The sequence below is a fragment of the Hippoglossus stenolepis genome, chromosome 5, assembly GCF_022539355.2.
Source record: "Hippoglossus stenolepis isolate QCI-W04-F060 chromosome 5, HSTE1.2, whole genome shotgun sequence".
Classification (NCBI taxonomy): domain Eukaryota; kingdom Metazoa; phylum Chordata; class Actinopteri; order Pleuronectiformes; family Pleuronectidae; genus Hippoglossus; species Hippoglossus stenolepis.
The window spans coordinates 14,314,051-14,335,361 of NC_061487.1; the positions used below are offsets into that span (position 1 = coordinate 14,314,051).

General features: G+C 40.7%; 1 protein-coding gene across 1 annotated transcript in view; it reads left to right on the plus strand.

Moving 5' to 3' along the window:
* Positions 1-5,693: 5,693 nt before the first annotated feature.
* megf11 (multiple EGF-like-domains 11) overlaps positions 5,694-21,311 on the plus strand; it is a 78,360-nt gene continuing 62,742 nt past the window's right edge. The window contains exon 1 of the mRNA XM_047339787.1: positions 5,694-5,968. The gene's annotated coding sequence lies outside the window, so the exon portion shown is untranslated. The remainder of the gene's footprint in view (positions 5,969-21,311) is intronic.

Genomic DNA, 21,311 nt, shown 5'->3' on the forward strand with positions numbered 1-21,311 from the left:
ACATCAACACACACACGCACACGCACACGCACACACACACACACACACACACACACACACACACACACACACACACACACAGAGTGAGATACGCCGTCAGGAATACTGCAGCTTTGATTAAGGGTAAGGTTAATAAATAGATGGACTAGCTGCACAAGTTTATGATGAACACACACTGACAGCATCCCCCTGGGATTACCTGTTTGCAATAGTAAAACGTAACTGAGTACATTCACTGTATTTCAAAGGAGAGTTGAGTATATTGTACCTCCATTGAATATTTCAAAATCCATGCCATGTTTGAGTTCTATTCCACAATTCACAAGGAAAATACGGCTTTTTTTACTCCAGTTACTCATGTAGTTATAACTAACTTCTCAAATTTAGATTGTATATATTCAAAACCCGATATGATTGTTTTAGATTCAACCACACAAAAATACGTTAAAACAGAACTCAAATGATGAGTGTATTACTTAGTGAATTGATGAAAAATTAATGTGCAGCTCTTATGATAACTCATTAATAATTTAGGTAATTTTGTGAGGTCTTGCTGCTTTTTCTCATCTTAAATTTAAGTAAAGTGGATAAGTTGTGGTTTTGGACCATAGTGTTTGACTAGAGAATCTATTTGAACGTGTCATTTTGAGCAGGGGTGTATTTGTTCAAGTACTGGAACACACCTTAAATATTTTTCCTTGGTTATAACCATTCTTCTTACCACAGCAAGTTTACATAGAGACCACATGATCAAATGGTAGAATAATAGTTCACGAAACCATCACGTTTCAACTCATTCTTTTATAATAAGAACAGGTTACAGTAACACTGCCGTAGTGTCCATATTTTCTCATTGTCTTGTCATCAGTCAGATGACTATTATATGGCAGATTGTGATCCTTGTCAAAGTAAGAAATCAAATCTTCTAATATTAAACATTATGTTGTGGTTTAGGTAAGCATTGTAGTTCAGTAGAAGTTAATAAATATTGATTCACCGTAGTTGGTAAATGAATCCAGAATAAATGCCCATAAACTTTAATGTAAATATAACTATACTGCAAACAACTGGCCTATTTAGAATGATAAAACCCTTTAATGACAAAAGCTACAGCATTGGTTTGTAATTTCACAAACATTATTCTTTGTTGTGGATATATATCACTGTCAAATACATAGAAAATACTTTTAATAATAAGATGTATAAATGCAGGAATGGCCAGAATGTTGGTTCCCCTGAACATGAGTCCTTTATGGGGCCAGCATGGCTCCAAAATCCATCAGTAGACAGGATGGTCTTTACACGCCTCAGTATCCTAGTTTATGTGAATCCCACCAGGCGTCGTCACAGCCTGGGTATCAGGTTATCTGCTATACTGAACAACAGGAGAGGGCAACACAGGATAGGTGGGATCTTCCTGATCACAATCAAACTCATTAATGCAAAACCAACATTTGTTATCAGAATCATCTACTCTCAATTTAAAAATAATAAATATATCATAAAGACTTACTGCTTTTATCTTTAAATCATCATGCAGGTAGATTATTATTTTTGTAGATTAAGATAATAAAATGAGTTTAACAAAGATAACTGCAGTGCAAATGATTAGATCTCCAGAACAACAGAATTAATGTTTATTTCGTGGTTTCACGAGCCAGGAATAACACGACTGAACACGAGCTGCTATTGAAACTCAAAGCTACAGTTAGACGTTTAATAACAAAGACAAAGAAATCCATTTTAAATTAGGACCTGAGACTCTGATAAACAAGGAATTTAGTCCACAGACTTGAAGTATTTCAACAGCAATCAGCATCCTTCTCCTCAATGATTAAAATAACAAAGAAAAGGAAAATGTACGGGTAAAATGTTTTCACTCATACTAGAAGGGTGCTCAGTAGAGTTCATTGCTTGACCAAGGCCAATCAGTCTCCTAATAAAACCGCGTTTAAATCGACTAGATATTTGGATCTGCACCAAATTGCACACAGACATAATTTTCTATCTGTTATTTAGCAGGATAAAAAAAAACTGACTGATAACCACAAAACTTGGTTAAAGGATGTGAGATAGGTCAGGGAAGAACCCATTCAATTTAGGTGCAGATGCGGATGGTCCAGAAATGTGTTTTCAATTTTTTTATCTCTTAGAGAATAATTCATGGATCTTGATAAAAAAAACAACAAACATCAGGCATATTAAGGGGCCAGATATTTATGAGTGTGTGAAATCTGGTGAAGATCCAAATAAATATCCAGATTTAATGAATTTAAATGTGGTTTCATAGGGGACTGTTGGACCTTGGTGCTCTCTGAGTGCCCTTGTAGTTTCGTGTGCTGTCTTTCTTTTCTTGTGTCTTCATGCACAGACTATTTTCTTTGTACGCCCACTGGGAGTTTGGACCATTATGCAAGGCGCAACGCTTTGACCATTAATACCTCTGTGCATCACGTGTATAAACAAGGCTTTACACTTCATGGCCCCGACCACAGTATGATATAAAATAATGAAACAGAAGATAAAAGACAGACTGGTAGATAGATGCTGGAGAAAATGGGTCATGTTGTTCCATATGAGTTGACTTAAAAGGGCCATGGTACTGAGGAATGTAAATGATAGACACCTGAACGTATGACTGATTGAATCAACCATGTCATGAATCAGCAGCTGTCGTTCTTTTCCTCATCTGGCAAATAAAGCAAGTCCCTTCAGAGAACAACCATGCTGAGGTGTCTTCTCCGTGTGGCTAAAGATTTTGTACGTCCCCAGACTCCCAACACACTCTCAGTCAGGCTGCGGCATGTTCGACTTCAATTCAATCTAAACGGCAACTCTCAGTCAATCCTGAGTCACGCGTGAGCTTTTTATTTGTGTGAAATATCGTTGGAATGACACAAAGCTTCCCAAGAAAAACTGTTACATGAGTGTCCAACTTTTCAACCTCAAAAAGTTTAAATGGCTATCTCTCCCTCATAGTTCTTACTAAAGTGATGTAAAACTACTCAAATTAAAGCTGGTACTTGGCACTTCCAATATTTAATTTCAAAATGAATATGCTCAATCTCAGAGCCTGACTGTATTTTTTTCAAATCAATGACTGTAAGGTACAGATATGGTCAATGCAGTTTAAGATCAGTATATTTCCCCCTGACTTTAAACTGTATTTCAGGTGAAGTCAATTAACGGCTGGATCCCAAGGCTTTTTCATCATAAATCCAGACAACAATGAAGTTACACATATTCATTCAACTTGTGTAATTTATTTCTTTTTTACTATTTAAAAAAAAACGTAGATAGTTTTTATAGTTACTCAGGCAACCATGTCATTCTAAATGATATCCGAGAGCTGAATGAAATGTACTTTCGTTGTACTGTGCACTTTTGTTGTATTTGGTCTGAATTAAGTGAATCTTGAATCTTGAGGGGTATAAAGAATCCAATAAACAGCAGTTCATCAATCCCAAGGTTCTTTGAGTGGAGAGAGTTGGGGCACACACACACACACACACACACAAACGCGTAGACACACACAGTCTGTTTTGGTCCATCATTCAGTTCTTTCAGTCTGGGGCAAAATGTAAATCTTACAAATGGCTCACAAATATATATATAGTTCTGTTTTTAATGAAATACTCTGAACTCCTCTAAAACAGGTGGGTCTGTTTTTCAGAAAATATCACTGGAGGCATCTATACGTTTGTTTGGGGACTATTTTCAGCCATGGATTAATATGCATCTGGTTCTCTATAGCTTGTTAGCTCTATAGCAGGACTGTGTGTGTGGGATGGACTACAGTGCCCATGCTCTTCAAAGAAGGAATATGTCACACAAAGCAAAATTGTGGCTTGCTGATGTGTTTTTAATATTGTAAATGAGGAGAGATGAATTAAGATAAATAAGACAAAGATGATACATGTTAGTGGTGTCAATTTGTCATTTTAACCTTTTTGCTGGACAAGAACAACACGTAGCACCAGACTTATCGCTGAAATCTATTATTTTTCAGGTAACAATCATTCAATAAAAGAAGGAACCTTTAGTGTAAAAGGTCTGTCCACTACAATCGAGACCCTCTGACCCCCCACTGAGAAACACACCTCTGTTAAATGTCACTGTAAGAAACTGCAGCTTCCAAATCTTCCATGTGGAAAAAAATCAAAAGGCAAATCTTGTCTGTCCTTGAAAACAACAGGGTTGCAAAAGGTGTTTTTTCCGAAGCGAGGCCAAGATTAGAAACCTTGTTCAGGTTCACAAATGAAAAGCCCTTCTGCCATCAATCAACTTCCTATCTAAACTGGGGCATAAATCCGTCATAGGCAGATGACGAAATGTCAGTACAGGTGGATTTTTGAAAAATCACCTGAAAGCTGAGGCAAAACCTTATTCTACCTGATCAGCCTGTATATGTATATATATATATATATATATGTATTTCTGGTTCAGAAGAGAACTGATGTGTTGATGTGTTCACCCTGACAGAAAAAATATAGGATGTAATTATGATAATTACTCCAGGCAATTTACCCACTTTCCAATCATATAATTTCAAATGTTGCAGCCAGGTATGGGAAGCAGACAGAACATCTGTAATGGAAATGGAAAAAAGAAAGATCTATATCTTTTATTGATGTGGCTTTGGATCAGGAGGTAGAGCGGGATCACCACTAATCAGAACAAGTTATCGACAGGTTGTGCACCTGTGAAGGTCTGTTGGAATGTTGTCAAGTTATGCTTTAAATAAGATGACAGTGTGAGTGTGTGAACTTGTACTTTTAACTTTGTGAGGACCATTTTAAGCATAGACCTTATGAAGTGAGGACATTTTGGCAAAGTGAGGACATTTTGGCAAAGTGAGGACATTTTGGCAAAGTGAGGACATTTTGGCAAAGTGAGGACATTTTGTCTGCCCTTCCCCAGTAGACCTCATGGGGACCAAAACCTGGTCCTAATGACACAAAACAAAATCTCTTTTCTTTGCAAGTTTTTTGTCCAAAATATTGAATTCAGGTTACTGTGACAAGTCTGTCCAAAAATACACGACCCAGGACTTTATGGGGACCGAAGACCAGTCCTTATCTGGAAAAAACATGATTTCTGAGGTCCTGGATAATGTTATTGGTAAGATGTGAATTGTGGTTATTGGTTAAGTTTAAAGTTAGATATGAATTGATCATGGTTACAGGTGAGGGATAAGGTTTTGGTTAGGCTGTCCACATTGAATGGAAGCACATGTAAAGTTCTTATAAGGATAGCTGTGCAAACCTGTGTGTGTGTTCCTGTACTTATATCTTTGTGAGGACCATTTCAAGCATAGACCCTACAGAGTGAGTACATTTTGACCAATCCTCACTTTTTCAATGGGCAGATTGAGGGTAAAGACATTTTTTTAGGGTTAGGGTTAAAATGAGGGTTAGGTTAGGGTTAGGGTAAGGGTAAGGCATTTAGTTTGGATGGTTAAGTTTAGGGTAAGGGGCTAGGGGATGCATTATGTCAATGAGTGTCCTCACTAAGATAGAAGTACAAACATCTGTGTGTGTGTGTATAGGGGTGCACGGTCCAGGGATGTGGGGGGTGATTGGGGGCAGCATCAACATCAGCGCCCTTGACGTCATCAGAGTTTAAAGTGGGCCGCGCTTCAGCCAGAGAAGAAGAAGAAGAAGAAGAAGAGGAGGAAGAGGAGGAAGAGGAGGAGGAGGAGGAGTAAGAGGAAGAGAGGAGAGGGAGGAAGCAGCGGCTGGTCCCTCTCTCTCTCTCTCTCTCTCTCCCCCTCTCTCTCACACACACACACACCTGACTGCCCTGTGCGTCGCTGTGTGTCAGTAGAGATGATGTCGGTGTGAACTCGCGCACAAACTCCAGCTGCTGTGACCTGTGTGAGTTCTGGTGAAACGATGGAGGACCGAACCGGAGCCGCTGGGGTCTCTGTTTTCTCGGCGACAACTTTACACCTCTTCTCTCCTCACTGGTGAGTTCAGACCCGCAGCGGCCACGGACACTGTGTGTGTGTGTGTGTCTGTGTGTGTGTGTGGTGATAAACAGCTCTGTGCAGGGTGTTTTGTGTTGTTGTTGTTGTTGTTGTTGTTGTGTTGTTGTTGTGTGGTGCTGGCCGCAGTACAAGTTGGATGTCGGGGTCCGGAGGAGGACGCAGTCTCGTGGCTCGTGTGAAGCTGCTGCTGTTTGCTGGCTGATGTGACAAATTGTGCTTTCTATTTAATTAGGCTATTGGCGAGTCTATCCCAGGGAAATGTGCGCGCTGTGCCAAAAGAAAAGGGCTCTATCACGCCGGAGAGTTCTATAATCTACTGCTGCTACCTTTGTGTGTCTGTGTGTGTGTGTGTGTTTTTTTTACATAGGCTGCATTTTCCACCTGGAAAACTAGCCCATTAGTTACTGAAAACGTGATTCGCAAGCCTTGTTTTGCTGTGAATGATAATGATCCGGAGGGATGTTGCAGGATGCACGAGCTGGTTCGAACTGCTTCAGTGGGCTTTAAGTTTAAAATACAAATTAACTGTCATCATCTCACATTTCTGATATTGTTTCCTCGCTTCCGATAACTTTGATGGCTGTACCCCCGATCACCATCTTTAATATCTAGTCTCAATTTTAAACATGACTGAATTTAACATCAGTTGAACTGTCACCTGCACAACCCCACTGTCCAGATGTCTTCCCCTGTGAAAGATGATTTTATTCCCCAAGGATTTATAATATATTTTTTTTATCCTCCAAAGTCGAGGGTGATGAGTGAATCCAGCAGCAGGGGTGAACAGTTCTGCTTCAGTCCGGAGTACGGATTCACATTGCCTGTGTCGTTGTGTCATCTCTGTGCCACTAGATGACAACAGAGTGCAAGCTACAGCAGCTGATAAAACTTGAATTAGTCTATTAGTCAATGAGCAGATCTGCACCACGGTTTTATAATGAAATCATTACTGCTGTTGATTTCCTTTGTGGAATAATAAACAGACCAGGAGGCCCTTTTTGTAAAATCAATGATTTTTATCAAATCAATGGCAGAAACATTAGGAGTGAACACACACACACACACACACACACACACACACACACACACACACACACACACACACACACACACACACACACACACACACACACACACACACACACACACACACTACTTGTTTGGCCGTGTTGGAGCTGCATACATTGTAGCCCGATGCGCTGCATGGGTTCCCTGCATTATAGCAATTTGTCATAGAGTCATTTATTATAAATGCACCTTGGCACTACAGCGGCGCAGCTTTAATTCTGACCCTGAGACTGACACTTAGAGTGTGCTGAGACATCATGTTTGCAAACATTACGATCTGCTTTGTGTTTCCATTTGATGACTTTATTTCTCTGTATATAACGGCTACATATTTACTGCGCTCAATAACTTCCCGGCGTTGACATCCTATATTCTTTTCTCCTTTAGACAGCGACACAAATGCCAGCCTGTTTGAATTAATAGATAAATTATGCTCATCATGCAAACTCGCATTTAACTCACAATTACAGGGTGCTTCATATTAAGAAGGAGGATGAGCAGTTGCACAATGAGAGCAGTTTAAATGCAATGAAGTGATAAACAAAGCCAGCTGTGACTCCGGACCCTTATGGCCCCTCAGAGTAGTCTTTCAAATATTCATTTTCCTTTTGCGTGTGACTTCCACGTTTACAAAATCCAAATATCCACCTTGTTTTTTGCATTTTTTTCAGCCAATCCAGTGAGTTTTTTTTTTAATGTTTTATAAAGCGTAAGAAATAAGAGAATTTTCGTATTCTTCTCTGTCTGATGAACTCTATATCATTAAGTTTGTATTTCCATAGTGTTCTTTGAACAGCATCCGAGCTCAGGAAGAAATCTCGTCCTGATATTATGCACACAAGGTTTATTTACTATAATGCAAAAAATGAACAGACATAAATTTGTATAGAAGTTGCAGTTAGAGTAGTTTTAGTCTGTTGGGATATAATATATTATGCACTTAGAAGTACTGTAACATGTTCAGTGAGCTTTAAAGCTATTCCCCCTTCTAGTAACGTGGCTGTTCATTAAAACATATGATCTATAGGCTGTTGTTGTTATGTTCCTCCGGGGCTTAGGATGGTTCAAGCGGTTTCATAAAATCTTTGTGAGAGGTCAAGCTCCCAGAAAACAGTCTGACGCTCGATGGGTTTAGCTTCAGTGGCTTCAGCTCTCGGTAAAGACGAGGACGACATTTCCATTGAGACACTGAGACGCCATGAAATCAGACATTGTATAATGAGAAGTGAGCAGACACATCTTTGTCTCGTTTTCCCGATCCTTCAAGGACACATAAGTGGCTCATGTATTCAAGGCTTTTTTTGTGTGTGTTTGCACTTTACAGTCTAGTAAACCCTTTCAACTGGAAATCCTGATGTTTGGCCCAATCAATACGTTTAATTAGTGCTGATTAATGAAAGTGTGTGGCTGTGGAAGGCTGACGGGTTTCTCACTTCGCAAGGACACATTCTATCGGCAAGCAAGGAGAAATTGCTTTCCATGGCATGAATTTGATTTTACAAAACCATTCACTGTGTAAATTAGACCTAATGAGAGAAAATGGTACGTATGATTTACATATCTGTTTGATTCAGACGAGGCACTAATTCATTCTTTAATTATTCAATAAATGTAATTAACTCTTGATCAGTTCCTGGTTTTGACCCATGCAGGCTCAATACTCTCTTAATCACATGTGAATTAAAACATTTCAAAACACTTTTCAGCTGCACAAGGTGGTTTTCTCCACATGTCAGGCATGTTGTTGGCTGTGTGTGTGAGTATAGTCTCCATGCAGCAGGGGACTGGTATATACACTACTGTCAGTGTGTTGTAGGATAATAAGTGGGTTGGATCCAGATCACAAGGGCAAATCTTAATCGTCAGCTCAGCATTATAAGCTTGACACTAATTTTGAGAAGTACAAGTGAAGCCGTCATGTCTACTGTAATATTCCGAGGCAGAGTTTCTCCTGGAGTTTTTCGTTTTTACGCTATTCTCCATTTAAACCCAACAAAAGTAACGGCTCCAATGACCTTTATTCTGCAAATTAAGCTGTTTTTGCTTCGCGCTGACTGATAGATCTTATTATTTCAGCAAAAGTGCATTCAGCATTGAGCAAATACCCTGGAGCCACAGCAGCTACATTAACAAAAGTTAATGAAATATACGGCGGCGGGACCTGGACTTTGCTTTACTTTTTAAAGCTATGGCATTTACATTTTGCAGGGCTATGGAGAGGGAATGAAAACAATGTAACCCAGCACCACACACACCTTTTCTCCTGCCTGTCTATGTTAGAATATTTATGCTGCAGTCTTTACTGTATAATCTGACGTTAACCTGCAGACATCTGTTTCAGCCCTTTTTGTGTCTGGATTGTTGAGAAAAGTCGTGGCCGTGCGTGTTTTGAATCACAACAAGACAACTGCAAAGTGATAAAGCTAAATTTTTTAACGGTGCAAGATTTTACTCCAAAAACAGCACGGCTAGCTGACATTGGAAAAGTAAGAGGGAATCTGCAATTTAGATTCAGCTTTAATTCTACGTCAGCTGTCCCAAAGGTCCGGAAATGTCTGCACCTGATTATGCTTGCGTGCATTTAATTAATAATTCGACAATGCACGGCATTGACGTTGGTCAGCCAACAGTCTGCGGGGGGAATAGATTGCCTGAGCCTCCAGCCACAGCCTCTTAGCGAAGGAGCAGAAACGATGAGCTCAGGCAGATTTCAGATACAGGGGCTCTGGCGTGGAGCTGCGTTAATCCCATCCCCTCCATCCCATCCCATCCCCTCCCCTTCCTCAGGTGTAACCACTCCTGGGGAGAAACGCCGCAGACCAGCTCACCACCACCAATGCTCCGCCGCGCTCTGATTAATGCACTCATCAGTTCTTTTCTTGTTTGTTTTAATGACAAGCATGTCCCTTGTGGGAAACTGGTGACTTTTTGCAAATACCGCTGATGCATCTGCTTTCACCTGACACTTTTCTCCCCCCTTCCTTGTCTCTCGTGAAAGGACGTAAAGCCTGATTCTTTTGACATGACTAGGCTGTCGGTTACAGCGCAGGGAACCACAGGACACATTTTTCCAGCGGAGATACAGGAAACACATGAGCCGTAGAGATGAGCGGTGATAAGGTATCAGCGTGTTGGGATGTGTTGTGCTTTGTTGATAAGGCTATTACTCATCATTATGCCTTAGACAGCAAAAATCCGCTCTCCATCTCAGGTAGAGGCTTTTGTACGCACAGTTTACTCACTGCCGTCTGCCGGGGAGTTGAACTGACTTTTGTTCCAGTGGATTTTGAAAAGGATTTAACCACTTATTTGCACTGTAGCGAAACCAAAGACATTCAGTGAGCATCTTAAATCTTGACGAACCTTTTCTTCTGAGGACTGAGGCTGAAATACGGTCATCTGAGAAACATGCAGAAATTTAATATTTAATGTTAATTTGACAGCTTGAAAAGGTACTTGGAAGCTCTTAAAGTCTTTCAAAATGTTGGAGAAAATCTGCTCAAGCCAACGTGATTTATTTCATAAGAGTCCCATGAAATGTTACGTCAAAGATAATTCATTGATCAAAGAATGAGGCCAATTTTAATAATTGATATATCAAAATCCCAACAAATCCCTTTTTTCTATTTAAACTGCTTCCAATGGTGTGAACTTTGCATGGGTCCTACTCCTCAGATTGTTTCCTCAGTTTGAAACCATATCCAATCAGAAGTGTGATCTGCTAACAAGAGAGACCTCTTGTGTGAGCGTTGAAAGGTCAAATTAACCTGGAAAACTTCAACACTGATCTTTATATGAAATGCTGACCTGAACATGATCCCCCTTGAGATTGGTACGTTGGTGTTAGAACCGTGAGTCCTGTATATCACACAAGGTTTAGCTGACATGTTAATTATTATTCACATTTCCTCTGCAACATGACCGATGTCGAAGGATGATCCTCCTGACAAATGCAGATGGGATGGAAGTCGCGGGCGTGCCACCCTCAGCTGCCTATTTATGTGACCGATGATTAAAGTGGACAAACGATTCACTGTGTTCAACTGTCTGTTAATAGTATGATGGCTGTTAATGTGATACCTCGCCTCTGGCACCTTTTTCAGAGAGGGACCTCATCGTAGTATTTCTTTCACTGTCTGTTTCCCGATATGTGTGTGTATGCGTCGGGCTCATTGTGTGTGTACATGGGCGAGTATAAATATAATCACATTTCAGCAGATTTCTGCGGAAGTGTAATTTGATTCGCACACAGAAATGCTTACGTGCACACACACAATCTCTGCTGCTGCGTTGCATGGCTATACCTGACACATCACACATTACTGCCACATCTCCGTCACACGCTGCGCTGCGCCTGTTGTAAATGTTGTAGATGCATCTCCTGTCAGCACGTCCGATCAGTTCTGGCGAGCAAACCTCTGGACCGTTTCCAGCGTCTGGGTGATGGATCTTTGTGTTATCAGTGAGGTGCTTCGAGCCCTATAACATAAAGCCCCATGCGCTTATTCAGCACCCGTGCACATTGTGATCAATAGGCAGCAGTCAGGACAGTGAATGGAGCACAGATTGAACCACATCTGGGATTTGGATGCTGAATAACTGCCCACTCAACAGGGGCGACTCATGCATAATGCACCAGCCAGCCGAGAGTCCCATATCCTTTGGCCCCTCGCAGCCGATGCTCTCACACTAAGACCTGTCCAGAGAGCAGAAGGTCAAGGCACAAATAGTTGGCACCCCCAGCTCCAGCATGAGGCTGTGCTACCTGGCACAGGGATGGGAGGATGCAGAGAATAATGGAGTTGAGGCTGAAAGAGTAGCAAGTGAAGGTTGAGAGCAAGTTGAGAAGATATAGCTTTTATTTTAAAGCAATTCTTATTTTGATAAGGTTTGTTTGCAGTACATTTATACAGAGCACAACACAGTATATATATGCTGAGATGGCAGAGATAACTGCGATGTTATTCAAGCCATAGAAAGAAAGCAGGACTGACATGACGGATATCCTGCACCTCCACGAAGGAGGTTATCTTTTTATCCCTACCACTTGTTTGTCTGTTAGTGTGCAAGATTATGCAGAGACTACTGGAGAGGTTACCATGAAACTTGATGGGAGGATATCGTAGAGGTCAGGGAAAAAGCCATTACATGTCTGTCAGCATCCGCATCAGGGGGTGGATTTTTTGTCCTTCACTTTCTTGAACATTTAACCACATTTTCTGTTATTTCTCAGTTAATGGAACTTAATGAAAATCAGGCATGTTTAGTGAGTGTGTTTAATTTGGTAAAAAATCCAGATCTAGTGAATTGAAGTGTTTCTTCATAAACAGACTGTTGGGCCTTGGCAGAGGAATGAACTCGAGTGCCACTCTAGTTTCAGTTGAACTCAAACAACATGAACTCTCAACAGGTTTAAAGTACATGTTGTTTGTTGGCTCATAATTCCACTGTATATTTTATTTATTTTGCAATTCATGTTGGATTGCATTGTGATATTTACCCTATTTTGATATATGACACAATTAAATGCTAGTTTTACAAACTACAGAGAATTGCAGACGACTTTTAACAATGTGAACCTCTAATGAAGCAGATGATTTATAAAGAATTCACTTCAGCACATTGTTGCTGTCGCCCTGCAGCTGATATATTCTGTGTCCTAATGATGGTACAAACAAACACATAATGACTTCTCCTATGTTTCAAAATGCATGTTGGGTTTTATAATTTGGCTTCATTTCAGTCTGTCACATCATTTTCTTTTTTGTATTAATCGGGCAGGTCGGACAGAGCCACACGCACACACACGCACACACACACACACACACACACACACACACACACACACACACACACACACACACACACACACACACACACACACACACACACACACACACACACACACACACACACACACACACGAACACTCCACTCTTTTGTTCATTTTTTTAATGCATTCAGTCGAAGTAGGCATATTTCGCTCAAGTGGATTCAAGGACGTTTAAAAGGTCATGGTGGCAAAAGTTGGGCATACATCTTTAATGCAAATCCGGCTGATGGAGCTCTCATTTCACCAAATTGAGATCACCTGGTTGCACGACAGCCGGGCTTAACATGCGGCGGGAGCATATTTTCAGATTTAATAATCATGGTGGTACATCATTCCTCTCTCAGTCATTGACTAGCGATCCACAAGGTTAATGTGCCATGCTAGCAGAGGGGCTACACCACTGATCTGCAGAGGGATGTTAGAGATATTGTAGCTGCTGGTGTAGACTTTATACTTTATTTGAATGGGTTAGTTTAAGAGAAATATACAAATCACACACATTGTTCGCGTGAGACATCCCACAGCTTCTTCTTTCTATGAATTAGCAGATTCAGAGGTAAATATTATACTTTTGACTCCATCATCTTTTTTACCGTATCTGACAGCCCAATGTGAAAATTCCAAATAAATAAAATACATGATGAGGTTAGAAAATGCAACACGTTAAAGACGAAACAGTTGGTTCCTATACCTTTTTGGTCTGTGATCCCATAAAACATTGTCTGCTGTGAATAATATGAATCCTTATCATGTTTCCAACGTCGGCAGGTGTTGTAAGGTAAAATGTTGTTGGCCTTTCAATTAATACAAAAATCACAAATGTTGTACCTCATTTACTTTGATGTCAAGACTCTCTCAGGATCCCCAACTCTGACTGACTTCCAGCGTCCGTGTCATATGGGTTTAAATTTCAATAGTTGTTTGAATTATCTTATTTACAAAACAACAAAGATTGGAAAAAAGGTTTAAAATTTCTTTGCCATTGCTCATCAAATCTTTAAACCCTTTGGAAGTCGCCTTGACCCCTATAACTAAACTGCGCATAAAAGGTAATTAACATTAACGACACTTCGATCAGCTACAACAGTAAAATGCTGCTCTAATTATGCCATCTACAATAATCAATGTAATAATGTAATCAGTCACATGGAGACATTTTACCACATAAACTGTTTTTACTTCAGTACATTTTTATGTGTCTATTTACTTTTACTTTTACATAAGTTGGCTATGATTTTCTATTAATTACACTAGTAATGGAGTATTTTTACACGAATGTATTGATACAGGAAGACGTATCAGTTTTCCCGTGCGGTGTCAGGTGAATGTGTGGTTCAGACCTCAGAGATTGTCTGCACGGAGAGCGAGGTGTATCCAGGCGCGGTGGGCTTCTCTCTTCTTTGCTTGCTCCTCGTCTGCTTCACACGCCGCTTACTCGGCGACATTTGGGACGGGTTTCTCACTGCTTGGCTTCTCACATCTTGGACATTGACACAAAATAAATTAAGACACAAAGAAGACACAAGGTTCAGAGTTGGAAGCGGTTGGTGGCTGAGGTGTGAAACTATTGGGGTGTAAAATTGCCCTGGCAGCCGTGCTGTTGTTTCAGCATTTCATGGTGAGCTGCTCCGCTATAGCGCTCCTACTCGCCTTCTCAGTGCCTTCTTCCCTCCACCTTTTTTTCCATTTGTTTTTCTGTCCACGCCTTCCCCTCCGCCGAGTCCGGCCCTATAGCTCTGCAGAAGCTGTAACTTTATGAACTGCAGTGATAACCATCCTACCTGCTTATTATGCATAATAATTGTGATTGCTCTTCCTTGACCAGAGAGCTGCGTATAAATATAGAGTGGTTCAGTTCTGTTCTCCTCTAAAAATGATCCTGGTGGGAGAGAGCAGAAGGTTCAACAGGCTAATATTCGCACATTAATTTGTCCTAAGATGTCCAACTGTTCTCCAGCAGCTCTCATTACTCGCAATCAGTCACAGGGCAGTTAATTGTCTGTGCTGGGAGGGAGATCCTTAGTGGTGCGAGGAAGGAGCCTGAGCGGCGCTTCCGACTGGCGGCGGCAGGGGGCCGGGGCTGAGAGGACAGACGTAGCTCAGAGGGCACCGCAACACATTTGGCTGTCGATATGATGCCCAGGGTTTGTTATTAGAACCATGGGGTGAAACATGGTGGCTATTCTAAGCAGCAGGCAGAGCGCTGTGACATCAGGCACATTATTATTTTGGTTCATTAAGTGGTGTTGTTTCTCTAATTAGTTTCCCTACAGTAAATGCAGGCCTGAAGCTGGTAATTGGTGACATGCTTTTGATTGTACATTCTGTGGCTGCTTTGTGAATCAGAACCCAAATCCAATTAATTACAGAAACAATGATTATGCATGACAATTGGGAAAGAAAACACATTTAAATTCAGGGCAAAGTTCCTATATGCTCTATTCCATTATCTATATTTGATGATCATGCTTACTCACATTGAATCAAATGTTCTGCTGTTTCTTTGAACCACTTCTGAACAGATGGCTCGCCTGGCTCTGCTGCTCTGCTCCCTCGTGTGTCTGATTCTACATTCATAAAGCTAATGTTAGACTAGATTAGTTCCTCTGATGTCCGTGAAGCATTTTCTCATTATTGCCTTCGGTTGCGAGTGGGCAGACTCCTGACTGGTAGCGTGCGGGACAGTGTTTGTCTGCCCTGACGGAGGCTGCAGAAAAGTCTTTGTGCCCAGAATGAAAGAAATAAAAGTACAAGGAGAGTCTCCCTCCAATGGCCTGTGTCTGGTGTTGGCCTGCCCCGCGGTAAGGCAAGGTTATTCAGATGAAAGATGGTGTTGAGATTAGTGAGCCCTGCCCGAGCGCATGGACGTCCAGCATGCCGCACTGCGTGATTTATGAGAGTCGTGATATCAGCAGTCGCCACATGAATAAACCATGTGGCCAGAATTAAGCTCCTGTTAAACGACGCAAAGCATTTTCCCAGGTGCCTCGGTCTCCAGGTGGAAATCATAGGCATAGTTGCTGGTGTGTTTATAGTTTCATGAGAAAACTTCTTGGATGGTCCAGTGCAGCAGCTGCAGAACAACAGGTTTTAAATCTGTGATGTCTGATCACTTCAGCAGAGCCGTCGCCCGAGGGTCGGATGGTTATAAGTTAATCAGTGGTTGGAAGAGTGACTTGAAACACCATGGTTATGATGGTTACCCAAAATACACTGCAAACAAGATGATGAGGTTTGAAGACGGAACACATGAGAATTTTACTTCGCTAAATAATTTTAGAGTAGCATTGCTGGTCAATTTCAAATGCTTGTAATCATGATTATTTTAACTATCAGTAAATTATTTCCTGAAGCCTAAGATGTTTTCAGGTTGTTCAATTTCTCACTTGAGAAGATGTATTATACTCTTTATTAAAATGTTTAAAAATGACTTTTTATCTACCAATGTAATATATTGTATTGACTTTAAATGTTTCCAACAATATTCAAACCCAGGGAAATCGACAGCTTTATTCAATGTAATGGGAATTTTAATTTGTGTCGCCTTTTAATTGCGTAAAATCTGCTTTACCTGCTTTAGACGTTGTTCATCTCTGCGATAACTTTGTGGGCTAACAATGTATAAAACACACGTAAAATTACTCACTTGTAATTGATCATGATATTTCATTGAGGTTTGCTGCATAACGTGAATAAAACACATTACCTCATCCGTGAACATGATTTATGCCTGAGTAGTGTCAGGTAGATTTTCGTCAGCAAAGGTGATGAAGACAACTACTCCCACTCTGCTTCACAACATCATCAAACGAGTTCTTTTTTTATTGTTGTGATTGAGAGCCCAAGCAGCCAAAGTTATATATTGCACATTCATGCAACAGTCAATTTAAAAAGTAATACCCAGTTAATTTTCTGCCCATTGATTTAATTTCCTTGTGATGATAAATGTGTTATTTTTACAATCAGTATCTCCACCTTAATCAGAAAGACGGCCAAGAGTCAATTAAAGGCACAAATCAGGTTGATCTGACTAAGACTGATAAAGTGAATGTTCAATCAATCAAATTAGAATCTGTTTTGATAAAGTTCACACCTACAATACTCACACTTGTTGGTCTTTTATTCTGTAACACAGCACAGTATCAGTTACACTCTGTGGTGAGGTGGTTTAATAGTTCAGCACTTTTTCTTGGGAAAGTGATGAACTGCATACGTATGGACGTTGTACAGGTACATGTTAATAATATGAATATTGCAGATCTGTCTTCTGTCTTTCCTGTCCGTTTTCCCTCTCAGCTCGGAAAATCATATGCAAAAGAAAAAATAGCCCTTGGCTCTAGCAGGATGGAATATTCCTCCTGTCCTCTATAAAATAATCTGAACCCTGGCCGTCCTGTATCCTGCAGTTCAACCCACAAATGAGTTCAGCTCACAAATGAGTTCAGCTACTCAAGTCCATAACTGTACCTAAGTAGAATTATGGTCACAGAGTGTCCAGTCTGGGAGTGAAGTTCATCCTCAGCAGTGTCCTGTGAAAACAGTATTCCTAAACACTGAGGTGTAATAAAAAGTAAAGTACCCACCAGTAGAGTTTTACTGAGATCAGGTGTAAGACATCGCTGCCTTGGCTGCACTTCATGCTGTCATTATTACTGCAATTCCCATAATGCACGTCAAATACCCTCTCGGGCTTTACGACTTCAATCCACTTGATGCCGACTCGAGTGTGGGGTCCCTTTAAAAGTCATGTGTGTGAAGAGAGGAATAAAACAAGAAATCAGAGGAAATAAAGACATAAACACTGATGAGGGACAATGTTGCTGTAAAGAGTCTGAAATCACACCGGTGTGATGAAATCATGTGATTGGTCTTGTGGGTTTTGGGTCCAATTAGTTGATATACTATGTGAAATGTGAAGAATTTATTTTCGGATCATATTTTGTGCTGGATAAAAAAAGGTACCAAATATTGGCAAGGTAAAAATAGCACAGGACTTTAAAAACTTAATGGGCGTTTTCAGCACAGTCAGCAGGGATATAAATATTCAGATACTTCTGAAACTATACTGGAACTATAGTATATCAGTAAATCTTGATTTTACTGAAGTATAGTACTTCACTATTCATGGTTGAAACATTTGGCCGAGAATTCAATGAATCAGGATTTAGCTTTTACTATGGTGCTGTTTTGTTGCCCTGCACGCCCCCCCACAGCATGTCTTCCCCTCCTGGGCTCTAACACATCTGATACTAAGGCATTTGGCTGAAACCAGCGGAGATGGTGTCTATGATGCAGCACATCATGACCTCTCTAATGAGGCCTGACTCTTAATGACTCATAGCCTCCAGCAGCAGACAGGGATGGCCAGTGGTAGGGCTTATCTCATTGGCACTCTGTGCTGCGTGGTTACACCTGTAACCTTTAGATCACTCCAAATTAGGTTGCTCCAGGAATCCTTCAGTAGTGATTACAAAGTAGATTGAGTGGCCGGAAGACTTCTCATAAAAATTGTATATGAGCCCTCAGCTTGAATTTAGAAGAGGGGTAATGGGCTGATTGCGCAAAGGCATGTTACACGCAGAAGCCCACAACTGATCAGGCATTCTCTCTGCTGCTCCAGACAAGATTGCAATACCAAGCAACGTTTCTGTTGACTGCTTCCCATTATGTACATGTAAATGAACACGAGCAAGACTTAAAACTACGCATTGTGATGAATGAGCACAAAGAAGGATAAAATGAGCCCAAGAAGCAGCAGGGATATATCGATGGGAGGTGAGCTTCTGACTTGTGCCAGTCAGTCATGCCTGCTGAGCATCATTCACGGGAGAGTGCATGAGCTGTTCAGCCAGGGGACGGGGTGGTTAATTGCATCGCGCTTTAATAAGTCACACACTAAAGCCTTGTGGCTTTAATCATGCAGATGTCTCTGCTGATAGGCAGCACAGGGGACATAGGTGGCTCTGTCTCATCAGTGTCAATGTTTCTGCAGGCAGTTGTCCGATGTTAACCAGGCTGCGCTCATGTCAAGAGTCAGAAGTCCTTATCCTCGCATGTGCTACATCACACACCTGAACTCTGCAGGGTGCTTCTTGTACTTTTCAGTTGTGTCTCCATCAGTGGCCTAAAAGATGTTGCTATTTCAGCAGTTTGTCGGCACGATCAGATACAGCAGCACATCTATTGAGAGGGTTTCGTAGTTGCAGTAATCAAAGGACCAGGAGAGAAATTCATTTAGGGGGAATACGATCTCTGGAGGATTTTTCGCTCGGTGCAAAGTGAACATGTTTGAAGTGGAAACAGAAACAAACTGTTTTCTCGGATGTCAGCAGATGCAGGGAGGAGGCATACAGGAGAGCCCCAAGTGAGGAGTGTCATATCGATCTGACTTATCTGTCTTATGCAGGGCTCTTTTGTTCATGCATGTTGTATGCAGAATCAACAATGAACAGAAGTTCACCCAGTCCACCAAATGGATTATTTTTGTCTATAAAAATATCAAATGAAATCCACATTGCAGGAAATCTGTTCTGTCAGGGAAAAAAATAACTATATCAGGTTTATAAAGGCTCAATACAAATCTCTCAGTGGACATAGATTGTGACCAGATCTAACGGGGCTAACAGACCTGTGTTATATATTTTGTTGACTTGTGTACTTGCTTTATCCAAAATGTTTCCAATGATATTCAAACTCACTTTTTAGTCAGTTGGCCATTTTTACCTTCCACTGCTTGTATTGTGCACTGGTAATAGATCATGATTATGTATTGTGTTTGCTGCATAAATTAAAAAATACTTGAATACATTACCTCATACGTGAACATGATTTACACCTGATGACACATCAGTGACAACCTGGACAGAAGATTTGATTTCACAGTTTTGTAACAGTAGCAGTTTTGTTGCACTTTTGATGTCATTAGACGATAAATGAATGTTGCCTCCACGGGGTATATAGATTACGATGGTTCTAGAAGTAAACACAGTATGCAAATTATTTTCTATTTATTACAAATAGAGTATGGAAGCCCTGAGAGGCAAGTGGACATTTTTTTTGTCTTGGGCAGGTTGTGTTGCATGAATGGGTCAAAGACAGGACTTGTACCCAGGACACTATAGTTTGAATCCTGATTTATCCCGGGAAAAAATGTTCACTTGTCTCTTGGAGCTTCTGTTAAAAACATAAAACTAAAAACCCACATGTCAAAGCCAAATTCACAAATCTGAAGGGTTGTAAATTAAGCAAAAATGCTTTGTTGCATCTTTTAGGAACTTCATTATTACTTTAGTTGAGCATGGGCGAAATGCAAAAGCAAACTTTTACTGTGGGTGGTGTTGAGTGAAAATGGGTCACAATGGAGAGGCTTTTTACCCAATCTGCTGAATCTAAACCACTAATCCAAATATTAATTATTCTCTATTAATAAAGCCATGCTTGTTGTAGTGATAGTGCAGTGTAGTGTATTTGCTTGCTGTTTGATCACATCTCTGGAGACTGGTCAATTTAAGTCCAGTTGTTCATATCAAACAGAACGTATGAGTGCAATAGACATTAAGGGTGATACACTCAGGATTTATGAATCACAGATAGCTAGAAACAGTATCGGCTGATCCTGATCCCCATATTTATTTTCAGAAATCAGAATCAGTTTACTCCCTTCTGATCGTGTACTGTCGTCTGATGGTATAGAGGTGCTTGGATTCAATTTCAGAAAATCTGTACTGGACTTCTTCCAGTGGCTTGTGAAATTTTTACACCATGGTCAGTCTCTTCAGTTTTCTTCAGAAGATGAGTAAAGCTCTGATGTTGTCCTTCATAATAAAGCTGTTGACATGTATATACACAGTTATAATTGCAGCAGGCATACATCAGTGAAATATTAATGACCTGGCAGAGTGTAGCATTGATCCAAGTAGGACATGAGTTGTCTGAACCCTGCGTCTTGTGATCGGGGAATATGAATTCCATTATTTTGGCTGATATTTGTGTTGGATTTTTTCCATCCTCGCTGCAGTGTTGCTGTTGTTGCTGTTGTTGCTATGTTGTCTTTGTTACCTGAGTGACTGGGTTGTTAAACTCAGCTCTCCTTCTCCCCTTAAGGTCAATTCATGCTTCTCTGTCGAAGCTACGCCGTACTCTACACATAGACGTGTACCCTACGCAGAACCCTATGCCATACCCTGATGTGCACCTCCCCAAAAATTGAACTACGCATCGAGGCGACGTAGACTGCAAGAGCTGTTCAGTCGTTTTTTGCGTATTCCTGCTGACAAATAGACCAACAGAAGAACAAGGGTGAAAACATAACCTCCTTGACCTATTTAGACTATTTGTCCTATTTAGACAGAAGATTGGCGGATAACAATCTGTAGCTGATTGATCTGAGCCCCCTATTAGACATAATGATTCCACCTTCAA